General features: G+C 39.1%; 1 long non-coding RNA gene across 8 annotated transcripts in view; it reads right to left on the reverse strand.

The window, feature by feature from the left end:
• The window catches only part of LOC147584282 (uncharacterized), a 108124-nt gene that overhangs the window by 35460 nt on the left and 51295 nt on the right, over positions 1–21369 (reverse strand). The window contains exons 5-6 of one of the 8 annotated variants that reach the window (XR_015248047.1): positions 14742–14787; positions 12542–13887 (exon numbers count right to left, since the gene is read on the reverse strand). The exons of 6 other annotated variants lie outside the window; for them this stretch is intronic. This is a non-coding gene — a long non-coding RNA (uncharacterized LOC147584282). Of the gene's footprint in view, positions 1–12541; positions 14187–14741; positions 14788–21369 lie in introns of those variants that run through there. One more of the 8 variants, XR_015248045.1, reaches the window with a different exon arrangement.

Consider the following 21369-nt stretch of genomic DNA (forward strand, 5'->3'; position numbering starts at 1 on the left):
CTTACTATGAGACATTCATAATGTAGATAGTGAGGGCATAAGGAAGATCTCTTCTCACAAAGCACAGAACACAGTGGGAAAAGATTATTCAAATGATTTCATGAAAATATGTCATAATAATGTAACTGATGCTACAAAGGAGAGGTGGTCCAGTACCAGGTGAAGAGTACAGGGTGTGGAATTAGAAGCATCAAGCTGTTAAGATGCTGAGAGTTTTAGACCATGTAAGGAGGTTTCTCTCGTACCTCTCTCCTTCCCTCCCCTCCTTCCCTACCTCTCACTCTTGCCGTGTGTGTGTGTGTGTGTGTGTGTGTGTGTGTGTGTGTGTGTGTTGCCCATCATCCTGAATGCCCATCATAGACTATCTGTATGAATGCTTTAACTTTGTAAGTTGAAAATGTGAGGTGCACATTAGTTTGCCAGAGCTGTCATAGCAAAATGCCACAGACGGGGCACCTTAAACAGAATTTTTCTTCTCATAGTTCCAGAATGCTGGATGTCCAAGATCAAGGTGCTGGCAGGATTGGTTTCCTCTGAGGCCTCTCTCATTAGCTTACAGAAATGGCTGATTTTTTGCTGCCTCTTTACATGGTTTTCCTCCTGTGCCTGCCACCCCTCATGTCACTGTCTCTTTTTGTGAGGACACTTGGGGTGGATTAGGGCCCCACCCAAACACCTTCATTTTAACTCAATCACTTCTTTAGAAAACTTCCTTCTTTTTTTTTTTAATTTTTTTTAACGTTTATTCATTTTTGAGAGACAGAGAAAGACAGACTATGAGCGGGGAAGGGGAAGAAAGAGAGGGAGACACAGAATCTGAAGCAGGCTCCAGGCTCTGAGCTGTCAGCACAGAGCCTGACACGGGGCTCGAACTCACGAACCGCAAGATCATAACCTGAGCCGAAGTTGAACGCTCAACCAACTAAGCCACCCAGGGGCCCCTAGAAACCTTCTTTCTAAATACCATTATACTCTGAGGAATTAGGAGTTGGGATTTCAAAGTATGAATTTTACAGGGACGTGATTCAGCCCATAACAGGGTAGTAGGGGACAGAGTTGACACATACAGTTATGACAGTTATATATACTGCACAACTCCAGGATGTATCACCCACATCACAATTATAAATTTTTGTGTTTTTTATGGAAAATTTTCTCTCAGAAATCTTTTTAATTGAAAACTTCCTGGAGGAAGATTTACCTTTTTCTGACTTTTGCAAAGGACCTCTTGGGCTAGCAGTGTTGCTCTGTGCTGGGAAACCCTTTTCTGGCCCCCGTTTGGCCCTCCCTCCATGCCTTCCTTGAAGAGTGATTTATTCTGAACGATTAATATAGAAGGAGCTCCATGAAGGTCCTATGTCTGCACTCCCATAATAGAGGCAATGTGGGGTAGGATTAAACAGACAACTTCTAGAATAACATGACCTGGGCTTAAAGACCAGTCCTACCAATGTACGACCATAGGCCTTATTTAACATACGTGTGCTTATGATTCCTCATGCATAAAAGTGGGAAATGTCTCTACTTTTTCGAGTTAGTGTAAGATTCCAACAAGATTACACCTATTACAAAGTGTAAGTGATTTATGAGAAGTGCTCCATGATTACAAATGCTTACAGTGGAGTTCTGGGCAGTGGTGATGGCTGCAAACAATATGACTGTAGTTAATGCCACTGAACTGCACCTTTAAAAACCAGTTAAAATGGAAACTTTTCAGGTTATGCATATTTTACCACGACTTCTTTTTTCATGTCCACTGTGATTGTATGGTGAGAAAAAAGGGAAATTTTGCTACTGAAATACAAGGTTGTTTTGAGAATCAAGTAAGATACTGGAGTGCCTGGCACATGGCAGAAACTTGATAAAAGTTAGTTCCCTTTTCCGTTAGTTCTGGATCGCAACTGCCCCTAATGGTGACAAGTCACCCAGAACGCTCTCTGTAGTTTCTACTTCCAGATAAAAAGGTTCTTCTGAGGGGAGAAAAAAATCTCCAACCCTTGTGATGTTTCTTGTCCTGATACTGCAGATGGTGGCAACGATCCCTCTGGAAGAAACCTTGCGGCTTAGCCTCTGTTATATTCAAATCTAATATCATACATTATAAAGTATCATAGGAAATGCTTGACACTATTCAAAGAAGACATGCCATTTACTGTCCATTTTGGATAGGCAACTGTAACATTGGTTTCAAAGTAACAGATTTTTTTCAACAACAGCTCTAGGGAATTTATGTGACTCATGACAAAGTAATTCTGCAGGAGTTGAGGGATTAGAAAGTAAAGTCATTAACTCCTTCTTCAGAGGAAAACCACAATAACCTACAAAGAAGGCATGAAAGATATAAATATGAATTTCATATTTAATATACAGCCAATAGTTTATTTTAAAAGATATATTCATCTTCACCTACTAATCATTCTCCTTGAATTTGACTATTTTTTTTAAAAAAATCAACATATTCGTGATTGCCTGAGTTTAAATAAATCATGCCATGATCCTGAGAACTTGGCAAGAACATCAATGATTTTACATCTGGTATCACACACCAGCTGCATGTTGAGGGAATGAAAAGCTTTTCTATTTCTTTACCTTGCTTCATTAGTGAGTATGTGGTGATGCATGCATTACCGCATGTATTCAGGCTCAGCTCCCCATATGGAGAGGCATCCAGCAAAGCCACAGAACCCAGGCATCATTTGCTATGATGTTGAATTTTCAAAAATACAAAGGTGGTATTTTTACTGAAATATTTTGAGTATATTAAATATACTATAAATGGACATATGCTTTTTATCAATAGGGCTACATAGTTAATGGATATTGGTAGAACCTGTTGCAAAAGTCTCTAATGGAGAAATATCTTTAGCTGTCACAGCTGAACATATGTACAGTATGGTACCCATCTTCAAATCATCATACAGCAAAAAAACAATAATTTCCTTGCCAAATCTACGTCCAACACATTTTCTACTTAGTTCTTGACAACTATACTACTTACTGGAAAAATATCTGCACTGCAAGCTCTGTGGTTATCCAATTAAAGAAATCTTTATGTGTCCTTATCCTCACCACAGTTACTTGCCTTATGTTTGCATATTGTAAGTTTAACAAACACTTGTTCTTATTATTTATCTATTGCTGTGCAACAAATTGCCCCAAACTTTAATAGCTTAAAACAACAATAATAGTTTATTATCTTTGGGTCAGGAAGTTAAGAGTGGCATGGCTGGGCAGTTATGGCTCAGAGTTTCACATGAGGTTACAGTCTAGGTGCCAGAACTGCATTTGTCCTAAGGTTTGACTGTGGCTGATGGATCCACTTCCAAGATGGCTCACTCAGGTGATTGGTAAGTTGTCGCTGACTCTTTTGGCAAGAGGCTATCAGTCCTTTCAACGTGGAACTCTCTAGAAAGTTCCTTAAATGTCCTCATGACATGACAGCTGAATTTGTCCAGAGTGACTGATCTGAGACCACATGGCAGAAGAGGCACTGTCTTTTACAACCTAGCCGTAAAAGTCACAATGCTGGCACTTCCATCACAGTCCATCACAGACAAACCAAACCCGGCACAGTATAGAAGGGGACTACACAAGGTCATGAATATCGAAAGTAAATATCACTGAGGGCCATCTTGAAGGCTGGCTCCCACACCCCTAAATATTTTTTTCAAATGTGTAAGTTTTCATTGTACATATACTTTTGTTTGGCTGAAATCTGATTTTGCATATGTCCACTTTTCTGTCTTGTCAGAACATTAAAAGTATAAAAGTAAAAATAGAGGTTCTCAACCATAATAACAATCTAAAAATTACAAACACATCCATATTTAAATAAAGAAAAAACTGAGACATGCCTGGATGGCTCAGTTGGTTAAGCATCCGACATCAGCTCAGGTCATGATTTCATGGTTTGTGAGTCTGAGCCCCACGTTGGGCTCTGTGCTGAAAGCTTAGAGTCTGGAGCCTACTTCAGATTCTGTGTCTCCCTCTCTCTCTGCCCCTCCCCCACTCACACTGTGTCTCTCTCTCTCAAAAATAAAAACATTAAAAAAATTTTTAAGAAAAAAAAAAGTGATCTCATCTAACAGCGAAACTATTTGTAATCCATTGAAAGCATTTACCTAAGAGTAAAACAAAAATCACTTTAAGTCATTGGTTAAAATTAGAGATCAGGAAATTATTTGGAGAGATTTTTCTGTTTTATCTTACTCGATATTCTGAGGTAATACCAATCATTAATCTCAAACTATTTTTTTTAAATAAGATAAAGCTTCTGCATATGTTTTATCTTCTGAAAGTTTTTAATTAATGATACATTAAGGGAAGGGAATTATTTGTTTGGCTTTTTAAAGCAATGAAAAGGAAATATTCACGCAGAACTTATCACTAAGTTACTTGCAGAATCTTTAACTTGGTACCGACCTTATTCATTCAACAAATACATCTGAGCACCTTTTGCTTTGAGATACTCTGGGGATATATAGAAATCTAAACCACAGTCATTGCCCTCAAGAAGTTATACCTTGTTAGGTTGACAAGGTAGGTTTACAACCTTTTAATGCTAAACATTGTACAGTAATTTTCATAAGAGAGGGGGAAAGTACAGTATGAGTTAGAAGAGGGAGAAATCAATTCTAATTGGCAAATCCAGAAAAGCATATGGAATATTGGCATTCGAGGCAACTCTTGAAGGATGAGCAGCTTTTAACAGTGGGAGATAGTAGAGTGGTTACTACAATGAAAGGAGAAGCAAAATCAAAGTGTACATGGAGGAAATCATTAAGTTACTAACACACCTCGCCCTCCCCATTATAGGCAAATTCTCCCAATAGTCCCATATTCCATATTCCCACATTCTCCATATTTCAACTTGAGAAGTAAAGTAGATTCTGTTGCTCTAATGACTACATCCTAGTCCTCTTCGTCCTTCATCCAGTACAACATCGTTATTACCTTCCACTGGCCTTTTGGTTCACATTTTCTGAGTCTAGTTTTCCTGACATTCCATCAGCACTATAATTTACATACTATACTTTCAATAAGTTCTTTTTTTTGTTTGTTTCAATTAACCAGTGAAGTCTTCTATGTAAGATTTAAAATTTAAACTATTCTGATACAGCTATTGTGTCAGATTGTATTTTCCAACAAGACCACAAAAATAGCCCGAGCTAAGGTCCCAGTCTTAGCCAGCATCTGAATGCCACCAAAAGACTGATCTCCAGTGGGAACTCCCTGGCTGAGCCCAGTCCACACCAGGTAATAATGAATGGACTGTTGTTGTTTTAAACCATTATGGCTTCGAGTGGTTTGCTTCAGAACAGTAAATACTAAGGAAAGATTCTGATACCCGGAAGCAGAGCACCGCCATAATAAAGTCCTAAGACATGTAGCATTATCTGTAGGACCAGATTGTGAGCAGAAAGTGGGATGACATTGAGAAGACTGTTAGTGGAAACCTAAAGAGCCTCCACGGAAGTATTATGGAAGCCTAGAGGGCTTCACGAAGGCTGTCAGCAAGGGCTCAGGCAAAGTAAGAAAAATGTCATTGGAAGCAGAAAAGGCTCACTTGTTAAGCAGAGGCCCAAAGTATGGCAACACTGTGGCCTGTGGTCATGTGGAAGATGAGAAATGTACCTAATGAATTCCAAGATCTAGCTAAGGAGATTTTCAGGAAGTATAACAAAATCACCACCTGGCTTCTTCTCACTGCCGATGATAAAATGCCAAAGAAAGATAAGCTAAAGAATGAACTATTAAACAGAGGAGCCAAGACTTGCTACGCTTGAAAATAAAACTATTTCATACTCTCAGCCTATCTAGACAGTAAATGATTCTAAAATTAAAAATAGTTTCATAAAAGCAGGGGCGGCACACACCTGGGTGGCTCAGTCGTTTAAGTGTCTGGACTCTTGATTTCAGCTCAGGTCATGATCTCGTGTTTTGTGAGATTGAGCCCCGCCTGCAGGCTCCATGCTGACAGAGCAGAGCCTGCTTGGGATTCTCTCTCTCTGTCTCTCTCTCTCTTTCTGGCTCTCTCTCTCTTTCTCTCTCTCTCTCTCAAAAATAAATAAAATAAACTTAAAAAAATAGTTTTGGGGCAGAGATGAAATCTAGTGCACTATCAGAAAAACAGTGTCTAGGGGCGCCTGGGTGGCGCAGTCGGTTAAGCGTCCAACTTCAGCCAGGTCACGATCTCACGCTCCGTGAGTTCGAGCCCCGCGTCGGGCTCTGGGCTGATGGCTCAGGGCCTGGAGCCTGTTTCCGATTCTGTGTCTCCCTCTCTCTCTGCCCCTCCCCCGTTCATGCTCTGTCTCTCTCTGTCCCAAAAATAAAAAAATAAACGTTGAAAAATAAAAAAAAATAAAAATAAAAAAAAATAAAAAATAAAAAAAAATAAAAAAGAAAAACAGTGTCTAAAAATGAAACTGAAGGCTTGATAAATTATTTGGTAGAATTTTAGAAAGATCTAATATAGTGCCTCACAGAACCTTCCAATCAGACCAGAAGCTCTTTAAGGATCTTCTCAGTAAAATAATAAGCCTTTAAGAATCTTACGGATGGTCATCCCACAGCAGTGTCATACTGAGCCCAAGTTAGAGAAGTGCTTAGCTTGAAGAAATAAGATTACAAAGTGATACATTTATTTTTTTAATGTTTAGTTATTTATTTTGAGAGAGAAAGACTGAGTAGGGAAGAGGAAGGAAGAGAGGGAGAGACAGAATCCTAAGCAGGCTCCGAGCTGTCAGCGCAGAGCCTGACCTGGGTCTTGAACTCACGAACTAGGAGATCAAGACCTGAGCCAAAACCAAGAGTCAGATGCTTAACTGACTGAGCCATCCAGGTGCCCCAAGTGATACATTTAAATACACACAAACACATTGTTTTTAAAAGAGTTATTCTGGTGGAACCACAGCCAACCTGTACTAAAAAGGACAAATACCAAATATTAAATAAAAAGAGGACTTTTTACTACTCTCTATATTACATGCAAAAAGCGGGCTGAGAAAGCTGCTTCATTGCAAACTCAGGATTTCTTTTTGGGAAAAAGACAAGGATGACTTGGAGGGCAGAACCAAAGGTCCAAAGGGCAGAGCCAATAGCCATGACAAACACCCACCAAGCAGGTGGACTGAGCCCTAAGCCAAGCTCTGGAAACATAATTAGGGGAAAAAGAAGATTACCCACTCTCATTTAACAGTCCAGACATGAGCATTTCAAGGCCGACAAAGTGGCTCTGCTTAAAAGGTTATCCAAGGATACAATCTTTTCATGCTGTTCCTCTTCCAGAAACCTCCTAGGGTTATCTTCATTGACAGAGTCAACACCACCATATTTACACTGTCACTTGCAGGAAGGGGGAGATAGAGCAGAACGGATGACAAAAAAATTCCTTATTAAAATAGATTACAGAACTTCCACCCATTATTTCTCCTGTCCTCCCATTGGCCCAAACTTAGAGCCACCCTAGCTACAAGGAAGCCTAGGAAATATAAACTGTACTTGAGCAGATATATACTTAATTTTGGCACAAAAATTCTAAACATGCCCTGTGATCCCTCCTTCTTGGTATTCGCACCCTTGTAAAATCTCCTCATCTTGAGTGTGGGTGGGACCTGTAACTTGTAACTATTGGTTAGAAGCATCTAACCAATAAAATATGGTAAAGATAATGGGATGCACATGACCACATTATTTAAACCCATTAAGGCCATTCTGATAGGAGAATCTTTCCCTTGCTATCTTCCAAGATGCAAGCGGCCATGTTGTGAGCTTCCATATAGAGAGGGCCACACAACAAGGAAGTGAGAGCAGTGCTTGTCCAACAGCCAGCATGGAAATGAATGCTGCCAACAACCCCAAAATCCTACAGGTCAAAAGACAGAGAGTAGTTCCACCCTTCAACAAGAGAGTAACAAAACATTGGTACCCAACGGCAAACTTATGGCAGTTAGTAAAAGACCACAATCACAGGGAACCAGCCACTCAGTCTGCCCAGTGAGCCTAAGTCATAGAAGTCAAATTACAATTAGCAGGTGAGCATGTAATCAATATAAAAAAGCTATAGTATGAATCAAATGCTAACCAATGCCACAGTAACTTGTTGTGATGTGACCATGGCATAGTATGGACAGATAAACCCGCAAATCTGACTCCCCAGAACAAGGACTGGATGAACAATGTTAACGTTTTTTTCAGTGACTCTCTTCTGTTTGCTAGGTAAGCTGACCAACCTCTTTCTTTTCTGGATATTCTTGTAATCCGAACATGCCAGGTAAAACCACAATGCAGTTATACACATTGTATGGATTGCACCGTATAGAGTGACCACATATAACCTGACAACATTGACTCTCATGTGAATTTAATATATTTGCATATTTATTATGAAATTTATCTGACCAGATGGAAATCATGTGTTTTGAGGAAAAGGTACCATTTTTGGTAGTTCACATAGAACTCTACAGAGGGTCTGAGCAATTGACTAATGAGAACATTTTCTTTTTTTTTTTTAATTATTTTTTTCAACGTTTATTTATTTTTGGGACAGAGAGAGACAGAGCATGAACGGGGGAGGAGCAGAGAGAGAGGGAGACACAGAATCGGAAACAGGCTCCAGGCTCTGAGCCATCAGTCCAGAGCCTGACGCGGGACTCGAACTCACGGACCGCGAGATCGTGACCTGGCTGAAGTCGGACGCTTAACCGACTGCGCCACCCAGGCGCCCCGAGAACATTTTCTAAAATGCATTCAAAATTTACTAAGTAGACATACTCTATCCAACAAAAAAAGTATACTTACAACATTAAGGGAGGGGAACGAAGACAAGCTTTTAGAGATGTGTCCCAATTGGATATTATCTTGCTTTCTAACTCTGAATCATATACTTTCTCATCAACCCTCAGCCTCAACTTGGGACTCCGCTCTGGTCCAGGGTCTCAAATACCCTCCTGAAGAATTTCTATCTATCCCCAAATATGAAAAGTCCCACACTACTGTCCTTTCCTGTGCCCCGTGAGCTCTGATACCTCCAGTTTCCGCCTGATTTTAATGCTCATTTTTCTCTGCTCCCGTTTCTGCCTTCTCTGAAAAGAGCAGTGGACTTTGACCCCATCAGCACAAGGAAGAAAGTAGATGCCATGATTCCATATCAATCTTTCTATACATAATAGCTGCAATACATTTCCTCCTGAATTATCTAAAGGCATACACACCACCTCCAACACCAAGCATATCAGTTCCCTAGGGTTTCCATGACAAATTACCACAAACTTAGATGACTGAAAACAACAGAAATTTATTGTCTCACAGTTCTGGAGGCTAAAAGAAATTAAGGCAGCAGCATAGCCATGCTCTCTCTGAAAGTTCTGGGGAAGGATCCTTTCTTACGTCTTCCTAGAAATCACTCCGATTTCTGCCTCTATAATCACATGGCATTGTTCTGTGTCTGTGTCCTAATTTCCAACTTCTTACAAGGTCATCGGTCATTTGATTAGGGCCCAATGTAATCCATCTTAACTTGATCACATCTGCAAAGACTCTACTTCCAAATCAAGTCACATTCACGGATACTGGGGGTAAAGACTTGAACATCTTTGTGGGGACACAATTCAACCCAAAACATCATCAAGGACTGATTTTCTTACATAGACAATGTAATCTAGTTTACCTGAGGAGAGTATACTCCTGCTATCAATGCGACTTAGACCCAACACCCAGCTAAATAATAACTTCAATTGATGGTGCTACAAAATTTACACCTTTTATAGGACTTGAGATGTTTTTTTGTCTGTATGTTTTTAACTGTCTAGCTCTCTGGAGCTGTTAAGTTTGCAACCTCTTGGATAGAGTCCAGTTTGTAGGCCTGGAACCAATCACACTTTTAAGTGGCTATGTACATATCTGAAATATCCTCTTTTGTATTGTTCTTAAATTTTAACTCTTAAAGGATAAATTTTATTTCAAACTTCTAAAGAAATTACCTCATAATAACTGCCACATACTGACAACATGAGCTTTGTGTTGCTTTCTAGATTAATACATAATGGTTCAGTGGTGGAAGTTAATAAAGATGTAGATTTTACTAATTATGAAACAAATTTCTAACCATTAAAGTAAACTGAGGGGTGCCTGGGTGGCCAGTCAGTTAAGCATCTGACTCTTGACTTTGGCTCAGGTGATGATCTCATGGTTCATGAGTTCAAGCCCCACATCGGGTTTTGCGCTGATAGTGTAGAGTCTGCTTGGGATTCTCTTTCTCTCTCCTTTTCTCTCTGCCTCTTTCTCTCTCTCTCTCTCTCTCTCTCTCTCTCTCTCTCTAAGTTAAAAAAAAAAAGTAATCTGAAAAGGTACTGGAGACTGGTCTACAGTAGTGAGTAGTCTTCCCCATAGGTGTTTAGTCAGAGGGTCAACATGCTGTAGACTAAAGAGTGCACAGTGGCCAGCATATAGCAAGTACTCAATAAATAATAGCTGAAGCAGTAACAGAGAGAAGGTTCATCTGAGATCTCATCCAAATCTGAGACTGTCAGATTGTCTATTTAGAAGAAAGTTATAGTTGTATGTCTCAAGTAAATATCTATGCAAGGTAGCTATTATCATTCCCAATTTACAAGTGAAGAAATGCTCATTTTTCTCTGCTCCAGTTTCTGCCTTCTCTGAAAAGAGCAGTGGACTTTGACCTCATCAGCACAAGGAAGAAAGTAGATGCCATGACTCCATATCATGGAAGGCTCGGCCAGTTTATGTGATATATGGAAGGTCACACAGCTAATAAAATACAAAACCAAGACTCAATCCAAATCTGACTAGCTCTAAAGTCATATTTACCACTCATTACATTATTTCAAAGAACAAAATAACTGATTACCCTTCAGATACATAATATTAAATGGATAATAATTTTCAAGTAAGGCCCAGACAAAGATGTCATCAAAGATACATATTTACATTTTTTACTTAAATCAAGGAGGTACTATTTCTCCTCCTTGAAGAGGTCTCATGAAGGAAAGGCATCACATGGCTAGATCAGAAGGGTATTTTACCTTTGCTGAGCTCCATCCTTCAGAACAAAACCCAAGAAAAAGTCTCACTGAGGCTTCCAGCGACCACCTTAAAGGAAGTTTGGAGTTATATACCAGCGATTACTGCTGGGACAATTTGCAAACTTTGGAAAATTGTCCAGTTTATTTATCTCATTGAACTCTTTTTTCCAAAATGATTACTTGAAAACTCATAAAGAGAAAAGGACCGGGGTGCCTGTCTTCAGGCATATTAAAGAAAAGGGAGCTATGTTTTTGTTTTTTTGTTTTTCGTTTTTTTACCAACCATGTCACATGGAGAGAATAAAGACCTTTGATGACCCAGTTGGCAGTGGGAGGGTCTAAAAGAAAAGTTCAGTGTTAAGGGAACAAGTTAACTAAGGTAAGTGGCCAAACTATGTGGCAAAATAGAATTGAAACGACCTAGAGCTGATTGGAGCCTGTCTCAACAGTAGAACACTGCACCGTCTCCAGTGGGACACAGAGATGATTGACCAAAGGACATGCACTCCAGTTGCTCCGTAGGAGTGGTTCTCGAAATGTGGTTCCCAGGCCAAAACATTATCATCACCAGGGAGCTCATTTGATGTGCAAATGATGCAGCCCCATTCCGGACCTACTGAACCAAAAACTCTGGGGACGGGGCCCAGCCATCTGTATTTTAACAAGCCTCCAGGTGATTACGGTATCCGCTAAAGTTTGCAAACCACTAAGGAAGAAGATTTGGCTCATTATGGAATTTCACCTCAGGAGGTACTGTTCTCCTGATGCAAGGTAAAAACAAAAACAAGTTTATTAGGAAGTCACTGTGCTGAGAGAGCTAGACAAAATGATTCATTTCCTCAATATTCACCAACAGAAAGTATCACCAAAGAAGAAAGGCAAATAATTCATTGAACAATCATGAGTCATCACTCTCAATAACATCTATACCCTATGTATATTGCTGCACAATCCACATTTGTTTGCTGACAGTTTTACTTGTTAACCAAAACTCACTATAAATGATATAAAAATAGGACTTAAAATTAGTGAAACTTACCATATCAGTTAGCAATGAATTTGGCTGAAAACAACATATGCCTAAGATAAACACATATTATTCATTCCAGTCAGGCACATTAAAGAATAAAAAAAGAAAATTAAGAAAAAGAATCCAGACTCTGGTTATCAGTGAAGTATATGGCACTGATGTCCTAAAATGAAAGGTTAAGTATTCAAATATATTCATGAACTTATTTCAAATGTGACAAATGCTACTGCTCAAGACACTGGTAAACATGTGTACATTCTAATGAGATGGAAAAATAAAGAAAAAACAGTACACATGTTCACACCCAAAACCATCTGAAACCATGATGTTTTGTTACCCAGATTGTGTTACATGAATTTTTTATTTAAATTTTTCATAATAACCAATGTCCTTATCATTATATCATATAGAGCCCAATTTCAAACTTTTTTCTTTCTTCAGACATTGAGTACCTCAGAAAAGGAAGAAATATTTTTAAACAAACATTTTTATTGAAGAAAAAGAAACACAAGGCCTCTCCCCATTAGTAGAAATAAATCCCACGAGCCTGCATAAAGGTAGCTAAGCCATAGATAAAAGCAGACTCCCGGCTGCAAAACATTACACAAATGTCAATGATGCTGGATTAATGCCAAAACTCCTCAGCAAGAGGTACTGACAGCATGAGTCACATAGCTCTGCACAGCGAGAGGGAAGAAGAGGCAGTCCTGGAATTCTATCTGCTATAACCATGGTAGGTGACAGCAGACATTCCTCATCTTCAAGTGCTTAAAATTTTTCTTTATTACAACAATGATAACTCGGAGAAGATACTAATGTTGGTGGGGAAGGTGGTGGGTGACACCAGAGCAGCAAATGGTTTCAATTTCGTTCATACATTTCTCTTTCCAACCTTGCTGTGTTCAGAGACACCTAATTACATCACCATATGTTTCGAAAAGAACATTTTTTCACTGCATCTAAAACAAACATATGGTGAAATGTTTTTTCAGTGTCATCTTTTAAATAAAGTGAAGAAGAATTGACATCGTATATAATACTTCTAATATACAAGAAGTTTGAAGACCTTTGAGATCTGACATCAGAATAGAAGAATTAATAATTTTCTTGACATATTTTTGCATGTTTGATTAATTAATTGGTGTCTTGAGACTATGTCATTTTATATCAAGATCTGAATGTACATGGGTTAATTTAGTAATGGAGATCATTTTAATTGGATTCAAAATTGGGGTATATGTCTCTGAGGATCTTAACTGGTCAGGGTAGTCAAAAGTATTAATTAATGCACTTCAGAATATTAACTTATTTTCTAACTGCTTTATGGTCCTCAGAAGTTCATAAAGTTTTCCTCTCAGCACCAACTTATTATGCCCATACATTTGGGTGTTATAAAAGGTTAGTCAAATGTAAAATGACAAAAAAAAAAGCAAAAAAATGTTCATCATAGGCCTTCTGTTACTGATTTTTAAATTAGTTTACTAAAAATGTACTTGCAGCATCTGGAAGAAAGTCAACTGTGTGTTTCTTGGATAGCTAAATCTACTTTCTATCAAATAGCAATGCATCAGCCAGCATTATCAAATTAAGCCATTTAAACAATGATTTTTGTCAATCTGTTTGGGAAATATATGTGTCAAAACACATGTCAAGTGGTTTGGAGGTCAGAAAACATGACAATTAGTTGTGGCTCTTCGAATGATTTTTGCAACTCTGACCAAGTTACCTGGTCTTTTTGTGTCAGGTGCCCTTATCTGTAAAATGCTGCTGCACTCTGACGCTGCCATGGTTCATTAGAGTCTGGGTCTGTGAAGCCTGCAGAGAGAAGAGATTGGGCCTATTTGCTAACTCTCTTGTGCTTATTGAGATACTACCAATCACTTAAGGACACCAAGTACAAGGTATTGCACACCCTGCAGTTTGCAGATATGAGGTTTGGAGAAATTCTGTAGCCATGTCAGTCCTAACAATAACCGGAAGCCAGCCTCACAGTGCTCCAATATGCATCAGTGAATTCCAATCTATTCCAAGAAACCTCCTGAGGTAAGGCAAGTGGTCCAGGAATACCTTCCAGGCAACATGCAAGGGATGCTGGGCGTACCATGAGTCCTGCTCTATGAGAAAACAAAGCATAGTCCTTTATGCACATTGTCCTCTGTTTTATATTCTTGTTGCATGGGTGAGTAAAGGCTCTTCATTATTATCTAGAACTAGAGGGAGACAAAGCCTCACCAGTATTTGACGTGGCCTATAAGGCCCTACATGGTTTGACCACCTGCTTACTTCTAATATCACCTACCTTGGCTAGCATTGGGGATCCCCTCACCCTCCATGCTCCAGTCAGAACAGCCATCTTGCCCTCTGCTTCAGGACCTTGGTACCTGAGGCTTCCTCTAGAAGGCTCCAATTACATGCTCCACAGGCTCCCACACAGTCTTGATCTAGTAACTCACTCAAATCTATTAAAGTATCACTTTCTCAGAGAACCCTTCCATGATCCCCAAGTCTAGATCAGATTTGTTTGTGATGGACGCTAAACAATGTGATCCTTTCCTTGACTTACCTACATTTGTAATTATGATTCATTGATGGAATTATTTCAGTAATGTGTGTCTCTACAACCCAATGGTAACATCCATGAGAGTGTATAGTTTGAGCCTTCTACTCACCAGTTCTGTCATTTAAGGTCATAGTTGCAAACATCGGAAACCAATTCTGAAAGATTTACAAGATGGTATAGATAGAGGTTAAAAACTTATGTCTAGCACCAAGCTCCCTGGGTTTGAATCCTGACTCTGCCATTTATTACTCTATGGCCTTGGACTCGTTCCTTAACCTCTGTGTGCTTCAGCTTTTTCATATGTAAAATGGGGATAATAAGAGAATCTACCTATTAGAACTGTAGTGAGGATTGAATGAGTTTATTCAGATAAAATGCTCAGTAAGAAGAGAACAAAGCAAATATTAAATACCCAATAAATTTAAGCCATTACTGTATAAGCAGAAAATAAAATGCATTAGTATTTATTTTAAGGGTTATTAATATAATAATTAAATACTGTCAAAAGGTTATTGGGTAATAGTCTATGATTCTGGAAAAGACAAAACCCTAGGAATAGAAGACAGATTAGGGCTTGGGGTAGATGAAGAGTAACTACAAAGAAGTGGTATGAGGAATCTGAGGCATGATGGAACTGTTCGATAGCATGACTGTGGTGGTGAGTCCATACTTCACACGTCAGAATCCAGAGAAATGTCTACCATGAAGAGTGAATTTGTTGCATATGAATTTAAAAAATGAAGTTACTTAACAGCTCATATTTTTATCACTGCAATATTAGAGAACCAGACCTAGAAACTGAGCAAAAATTATTAAAAAGCAAGTCCACACTGAGAATCACAGCCCAAAGTAGTTCCATGGGGACAAGGCACCACCACTGCTAGATGCTGGACACCAGAGGACACACTACCACTATCAAGTAGAGCAGGGAATGTGCTAAGCTCCACTGGGTCTCACTGCCCCCGTGTCCCTAACTGCCCTTGAAGACTGGATACTAAAACTTCCATGGCAACCACCGGCCAGCTGAGAGGATTTTCTGCCCTTACTTCTTGGGCCACTAGCTGCTGACTGAAAGTCAAGGTGGGTGCAAAAAAATTAGCCAACCCTAGATCACACAGACATATCTTAGCTGCAAGGGAGGATGGATACACGAGTGTCAGTTTCAGTTCTATAATAACAGGCAAATGCCACCCCCAACCACATTAATAAGGTAGAAAATCATCCTGAACAGAGGGATGGGTTCAGATGCTGGGAATCCAAAATAAAAACTAATACAAAAGAAATAGGTCAATAATAGTTTTCAATAAACACTTGTTGAATCAGATTTATAACAGAGAGGTAAAATTAGGACTTTCAGAAAAGCAGTTCTTATTAACAAATAACTTAAGTGGTACCTAAGTTTTTCCTGTCCAATTTAAACATAAACCAGCATTTAACAGGAAGCAGCATGTTCTAGTGGAGAGGGAACCAGGCGACCAGAGATCTTGAATTCACAAACACCTGGACCCCCCTTAAGGCTTTATTCTCATCTCTACCAAACAAAAATTGTTTGATACTACACAAAATTGTTGTGATGCTGAAACAAGGGGAAAATGATGAAAGTTTTTAAAACTCTAAAATCCTACGTAAATTTATTAGGGAAAAAAAAATGGCACCTTTAAAATGATTTTAGTCTCTGTGTGCTGAAATGGTAAGGTCTCCAAGCTTTGTTTGCTGGAGAAGAAATCACTATCATTCTGCTCATATTTCCATGGCAGCCCACGGGACAGGGCACACTCCTCTGCCATGCTCCCAAGCCACCTCTCCACCTGCTTCCCAGCCACTCTTCTGTGTCTCAGGAGAGGACGAATTGTTAGTGTCATCAGCCTCATTCCTGGATCAAATTTTACTGGTGGCAGGGCTACTACTCTTAAAAAGCTAGAAGACTTCCACTGGCTTTCTATCGCTTCCTGCTCCTATGCTGTCAGTTCACAGAGCAGAGCCTGGCTCAGGCACAGGCCAGCCATGCGTATCCATGGACCAGCTAGGTAACAGGACTGAGACAGGAAGCAGGGAGCAAAAAGCCCTGCTTAGACTTCTTGGTCTCTCCCTCACAGACCACTGTCACTACATAAGGCAAACTTCCTTCTAAAGATAGGGGCACTTGCCCAGCTATCCTGTTTTAGAAGTCATTAACTGTAATTTGCTCCCCTCTTCCTCCCCTCCCCGACTGAGGTATTGTTTCTTAGTCAAGAGTCCTTGAGACCACACCTGGAACTAATATAACGTTGAATGTTAATTATAGTGGGCTTGGGTAATCATCATCATCATCATCATCATCATCATCATCATCATCATCATCTCCAACTCAGAAAAAAAAGTCCTGGAGAGAAGGTGGATCAGTGGTGGGGTTTAGCATTAAAATTCCACCCAAAATAGCAACATTTTTTAGATGAAGAAAGGAAAGCTTTAGAACAATATCTATAATTCTGTTTCTGTCAAAGTTAAAATATCCCCAAACTCTTTGCATGTCCTTATATGATTATGAGAAGAATTTTGTAAAAAGTCAGGAAGGATGCAAACCAAACCTAACCATGCCTGCCATTCAAGAGGAGAATGGGATGGAGAAAGAGAGGGAAAATGTGAAGAGAGATGTTGGCTTTTTCCTCTGTATAGTTCCGTATATTGTTACATTTTTACAATGAGCAGATATCCATATCTTATGTGTAAGGGTTTTAAAAGATAAGGTTTACTAGTTTTTAATACACAGAAAAATAACTTGCTATTGAATGTCAGAAATCTAAGAAACAACAAATCTTTTTTTTTTTTTTAAACATTTTTTTTTTCAACGTTTATTTATTATTTTTGGGACAGAGAGAGACAGAGCATGAACGGGGGAGGGGCAGAGAGAGAGGGAGACACAGAATCGGAAACAGGCTCCAGGCTCTGAGCCATCAGCCCAGAGCCCGACGCGGGGCTCGAACTCACGGACCGCGAGATCGTGACCTGGCTGAAGTCGGACGCTTAACCGACTGCGCCACCCAGGCGCCCCTAAGAAACAACAAATCTTGTACACAAAGGATTTCCTTAAGCAAATGTACGGACTTATCTAAAACACAATCTCTCCACCTACCCACCCCCTGAAAAACCGTAAGAACTATAGGAATTTGTAAGAAAAGCCAGTAAAGATATGTTACAAAATAATTCCTATTTTAGGTTTTACCCTTGGTTTTCTTTACTTGCTGTCACCTCTGTGTGGGCCTTTCCTAGAACCAGAGTGTCAAACAATAGCTATTTTGAGTGGTGGATGAAGGATTATGAATTCTCTAAGAACAAGAGAGGCCATAGTTTGCCAAAACAGGAAATGATGTTTGTCTTCTCTACCCAGGGGGTATTTGTACCTAATGCTACATACCAAATATATATATATATATATGTGTATATATATATATATATACATATATATATGTATGAGTATATACACATATGTATATGTATATATGTATATATGTATATATATACATGTGTATATGTATATGTATTCTATATGTACATATATATATATATTCTATATATACCTAGACACAGAGCACACATATGTACACATATATATTAACATAATTCACACAAAATGATACCTGACTCCTTGGCATCAACACAAATGTTGTAAACTAGGTAACAACATTAGATACCATTGATTGAAGACAATGCTGGCCAGTTAAATACACTGTCATTTAACATGTAACTTACTAGGTAAGTATAATGACCTGAACTATATCCCCCCACCCACCCCTTCATATGTTGAAGTCCTAACCCCCAGGATCTCAGAACATGACTCTATTTGAAGCTAGGGTCTAAAATGGTTATTAAGGTAAAAATGAGGTCATGTGGGTGGGCCCTAATCCAATATGGCTATTGTCCTTATAAAAAGAAGAGATAAGGACACACACATCGAAGCAATACCTTGTGAAGACACTGGAGGACAACAAGTATCTTTTTTTTTTTTTTAATGTTTATTTATTTTTTGAGAGACAGACAGAGAGACAGAGTACAAGCAGGGGAGGGGCAGAGAGAGAGGGAGACACAGAATCTGAAGCAGGCTCCAGGCTCTGAGCTGACAGCACAGAGCGCCACATGGGGTTCAAACCCACAAACTAAAAGATCGTGACCTGAGCCAAAGTTGGACGCTCAACCGACTGAGCCACCCAGGCACCTCGACAACAACCATCTTTAAGCCAAGGAGAAAGGCCTTACTTGGACTTCCAGCCTCTAGAATTGTGAAAATAAATTCCTGTTCTTTAAACACCCAGTCTACATAGTTTATTATGGCAGCTTTAGTAAACTAATACAGTAGGTTAGTTATTTTATCCTACTACCTGATTCTTCTGAGATTTACTCAAGTCCTGCTAGTGTAATGGATATCTGTTTTGGTTAACAGTACCCTGTTCTTTCTAAGGGTTTCTATTCCATGGAGTCCTGAGAGGTCTACTACAACAAAGAGTAAGCACATGATCAAGACTATGCTATGTTAAAATTCCTCCCCACCGCAACTGGCCCAGGGAAGACTTCCAGCTCACGCTTTCAATCAGCCTTTCTCTCTTAGGATGTAAAACCTGAGTAGAGTCACACAAGGTGGAAGGACTTTGTCAACTCTAGTACCCTAAACAGACTTTCCATGAGTTTTTACCATAGAGATCCCTGGAGCCACCCTGGTTGTTGACCTTCCTAAGGCCTTACATTTTTAATTTTTTCTCTGTTTCTGACTCAATTCATTTCCATTTTTGGCCTAAGCTCACTAGACACAGTCTTAGTTCCTTAAAGCCAAAAACACCTCGGTGATACACATATTATTTTGTACAATGGAGTCTCTCACATGATAGTCTCTTAATAAATGGGATAATTGTATATTCTTGGGCTCCTTAAGGAAAAATGCTTAAAATATACCGCAAAATAGAACCCTTCATCACACCTATCCAATGTGACGATGCCATTTCACGGATGAGAAAGTCAAAGAACAGATGCTAACACACAAACAGACTTTTGCAACACATCAAACAGAACTTACTAAGAATATTAGGGGCAAAAAAAACAACAACATGGAATTCTGCATTGAACTGCAGAAGTATACAATTTTCTCAACAACCAGGTACCTGTAGCACACTATGACACAGCTAATCACAAGCTGGTGAGTAAATGAGCTCCAGAGTTTTGCAATGATAACTTTGCCCTACTGAACTCTCACACAAAACCCAATGGTTTCTACAGAGAATCCACTTCATTACCAATCATTACTTAATATCATGACTTGGTAATACAATTTTAAGATCATTTTCAATAGTACTGTTTCCTGATATCCCTACACAAGTAATACGCAAAAAAGTTATATTTGCCAAAGCAGTGATTTACCACAGTGGAAACCACTTATTCTGCACTTATTACTTATATCACTTGCATTTTGTTGGCATAAAGTTTATAAAAAAAAAATACTCTCCCAACCCCCTATCATTTACAATTTTTAAATTGCCTAGATCCAGATAATACAATTAAATCTCTGAATTAACATAACCCTTTTCTGCTTAAATTTTAAAACATCAATATAGCTTTCATTTACTTTTCCATCCTCCTTCAATATTAGAAATTAAATTTCATTAGCTGGCTTTTTTTAAATACCTGGGAGATTTTTATTTGAGGTCTCTGCTTTTCCGTACCCAAAGAACTACTACAATACCTTTCAAAAGCTGCATAAGCCACAACTTAAACCGATTTGATCATTCATGAAACTGGTACCATGCACACTGCCAGCTTGCTACCTTGACTAGTAAGTATTAGGAATGACCTTTTTACATTCCAGGGAAGTAAATCACCTCCTGAGGTCGGTTAACTAATGGAATCAGCAGGAAAGTCTTATTATCATATCCTACACCTAAGGAAGTTTGCAGGTGTCCCCATTACTAGCTACTGAGCTAACAGTTATTTGCCCAACTGCAAATCTACAAATCAAACTCTCTCCTTTCCTCTCCCTCCCGCCTCTTTTCTCCCTCTCTCCCCTCTCATCACCTCTTCCCCCTCCCACGCCACCCACTTTGGCTTCTGAATGTTTTCATTTCAATATTCTGGATCAGTCCATTTCAACTCAACTTAGCTTCCAAGTAGAGACAAACACAGGAAGAGAAAATGGCTATGACTTATGAGGTCCTAAAAGCCTCTGTGGTGCTTTTTCCTTTATGTAACAGTTAACAATGTCCCCAAATTCCCACACTACCCCAGGAGAAGTTTAAGGCCTGGTCTCTCCAGATCAATGCTGTGAAAGTATACACAGCTGCAGTGGAAAGGTAGCACATGAATTGCCATTAACATGGTAGACAATCATGTACTAGGGAAGAAAAACCCAAAGGGTAAGCAGTATAGACAGACATTTACCCCTGACATGAACCAGTCATCAGTAGAACCACAGATTTAAAGATGGGAGTGAAGAAATAAGATAGTGTAAGGAAGTTATGATCTGGAAAGAGGTAAGGAAAAGTCTGCACACTACAGTAAACTGCCCCAGCGAGAATGATAGGGGCAGACTCATATTCGTATGGTCTGTAGAGTTACATACTTTTTTTTCAAATGGCACAGAAGTATTTGTTTAGAATGAGAAAGAAATAATGATGTATTCATTTTTAAAAGCTGACAAATATGACAGACTTTCAATATTGTTTTTCCACATTTTTAATCTGCATACTCCTTGACCACTTCTTCAAATGACAACAATT

The sequence above is a fragment of the Puma concolor genome, chromosome A1 (assembly GCF_028749965.1).
Source record: "Puma concolor isolate L17-30 chromosome A1, mPumCon1.1.hap2, whole genome shotgun sequence".
NCBI classification, from domain to species: domain Eukaryota; kingdom Metazoa; phylum Chordata; class Mammalia; order Carnivora; family Felidae; genus Puma; species Puma concolor.